The sequence below is a fragment of the Fukomys damarensis genome, unplaced genomic scaffold (genome assembly GCF_012274545.1).
Source record: "Fukomys damarensis isolate Sample0158 unplaced genomic scaffold, DMR_v1.0_HiC HiC_scaffold_14, whole genome shotgun sequence".
Classification (NCBI taxonomy): Eukaryota; Metazoa; Chordata; class Mammalia; order Rodentia; family Bathyergidae; genus Fukomys; species Fukomys damarensis.
Genome location: NW_022900926.1, coordinates 33,452,092 through 33,454,974, shown reverse-complemented (window position 1 = coordinate 33,454,974; position 2,883 = coordinate 33,452,092).

Here is a 2,883-nt window from a genome sequence, read left to right as displayed (position 1 = left end):
CAGGGGAGAGCGGGGCTCCTGGACAGCGGCCACGGGCCTGAGGCCGGCGCTCAGGCGACCAGGACCCGTCCCGGAGGCCCCAAGTATCCCGGGAGAGGCAGGGCAAGCAGAGATGCCCGGGGGCTGCCGCGGACCGACGCGACCCTATGCAGGGGTCGCCGGGACCTGGCTCTCCCCTTAGCACCAGGCCACCGCCGCCGCCGCCATTTTGCCTTCCACTCCTTGTCGCCGCCGCCGCACTCCGCTGCAGGTTTCCCGGATGTGGGCATTTCCCGGCGTCGCTTGCGCGGGGGCAGAGGACCAGGGGTTTCTGGCCGCCTGGCTGCGGGGAGCTACCGTGCGTGCAGCCTGCGACTTCTGTGCCCATGCTGTTCCGGCTGCCCCGAACGTGGGGAAGCGTCGTCCCACGTTGCTCCAGACTGCCGTTTCCCGCATGACTCGCTCGCGTTGGTGGCAAGAAGCTCTCCGCCGCCCAGGTCTACTCCGTGCGTGCGATCGTTCTCTTTTCCGTGGAGCTTTCTCTGGGCGGAGAGAACGGATACGCGTCCAATCTCAGGAGGAAGAGCGGTGGCTAGCTCTGAACCTCGTTGTGGACACCAAGGCTCGAGATGTATTTAATTAAAAGAAAATCTCATTCCTGCTTACCACTCTTTCCCCGAGTATATCTGTGAGCTTAGAGTGCTGAATATGTATTTTCTGAATTAGCCAAATAATACATTGTCGAATCAGGACTAGCAGTGTTGAGATCTGTCGGCCGAATCCGTAGAGGATCCATTATTGCCTTAATTGGGATAACGTTGACAACGCGAGTCTTTGAATCCCTGGAAGTCTGGGATGGTATCATTGGGTTTGTGATTTTCAAAAGTGCTGTCAAAAAATAAAAATAAATGAAAGTGCTGTCCACCTTTTGTTAATAAAAGAGCCTTTATAAATGTTGCCTCTAGAAAGTATGTAGTCATATTTTCAGATATCTTTATGTCTTTTTTTTTTTTTCGTACTGAGGATCGAACTCAGGACCTTGCGCTTGTGAGGCAAGCGGTAGCACCATTGAGCTAAATCCCCAGCTCTTTTGCAATTTTTCTACTAGAGATTATGAAAATTAAAACTGTCTACTTTTTTGGTGTGTGTAGTGGTGGTACTGAGGATTTAGGGTACAGCATATAGTCTACACATGCTAGCCAAGCACTCTAGCCCTATTCTATGCCTCCAGCCCTTTTATTTTGAGACAAGGTTTCACTAAATTGCCCAGGCTGGCCTGAACTTGAAATTCTCCTGTCTCAGCATCCAGCCCCCCTCCCCAGACTAGTTTTTCTGGTGATATATTAATTACCTACTACAGTAAAATTCAAATGTGATAACCTTTGTTAAAAGATTATATTTCTGGGCCAGGGATTTAGCTCAGTGGTGCCACTCCCTGCCTCGCTAACAAAAGGTCCTGAGTTCGATCTCCAGTACCAAAAAAAAAAAAAAAAAAAAAAAAGATTATATTTCAAGCTTCCTGAGGGGCTATCTAAAGGCACTTAGAATAGAATTGTTTACCTTTATACCAAGAATATGGAGAATCTGCTTTGAGACGTTCTGGCTGTGAGACCTAAAGTTCTTATGAGATTGTCTGAAAGGAACAAATGCAGCAGGCCTATAATGATGGTTCCATTTGTGCTAATTGTGTCCCTGACAGGATGAAATGTGCTTTCCTTATTGAGGAACAGAAAATCACCAGGAAAGTGTTGAAGGCTCAAGGACAAATAGGACAGCTAGATTGAAATAATGAATTTTTCTTGAAAGATCAAAAAGGCAAGGAAAAATTATTACATTTCCACTGGATGTGTAGCTCAGTAGTAGAGCAAAAGCGGTCCTGGGCTCAAGCCCTGGCATGAAAAGAAAAGAGGAAAATTATATTTGAAGAACATTTGCTTGAAAACTATTTTGTACAAGCAAATACGGAGTCTGTAGGAGAAGATATGACACAAGGTGGGTCACTAGACAGCCCTAGGTCTTACTTTCTTCGACCGATGGACTAATTAACCTATGGAATCCCTTTCAGCCCTAAAATTATATGAAATGTGAATCTACCATGTTTGCAGGCCTGCTTGTCCTCCTGCCCAGAATAAGTTCATATCTGGAAGCTAGCATAGTACCCTCAGAATCCTGTCATTTTGTCACCAACTCACAGCATATCTTCACCTTGATGCCCTTTAAGCCTAAAGGAAAGTATTTTCATAAGCCATTGTCTTTGGGGGAAATTCTTGGAAAATCCAAGGAGCTCATTAATTGCTATATATAGATCTGGGAGGTTTGCTCCTGTGAAGCTTGAATAGTGAAAAGAGAAGAAATCACTAGGAGAGAACAAGCAGATAAAATGAAAAGTGATGGGGCTGTGGGTGGGGATGGTGATGAAAGGCCAGGAAAAGGCTTTCTTAATTGTGGTTGCTGGAAGTTTGAAAAGGATCACTGCATTCATAGGTCTTTGTCTTGTGATAGAAAACCCTTCCTCCAGCTTCAGCCTACTTAGCTCTTGAGTGCTTCATGGGAGTCGGGGGCCACATTTCATGACTGTAGGAAGGAACAGGAGGAAGCTCACATGGAAGATGTCTGGGGATTAGTGTGACCCTGAGAATACAAGCCCCCCCAGAAAATCACAGCATCTTGGGAGAGAACTCCAGATGAGCACAGAATAAGTGAAAGGAGTGGAATGTTATGTTCCACCTGCTTGAGAGCAAATAATCTAAATAAGATACTTGGAATTCTGCACTGATTTTTCTTTTTCCCTATTTATTCAAACATTTTTTCCCAGTAGGAACTAACTCCAGATATTTGTTTTATGCTTCAGGTATTTTATTTTGTTGTTCAAATTGTTTTCCTTTTTTTTTTTTTTTTTTTTTT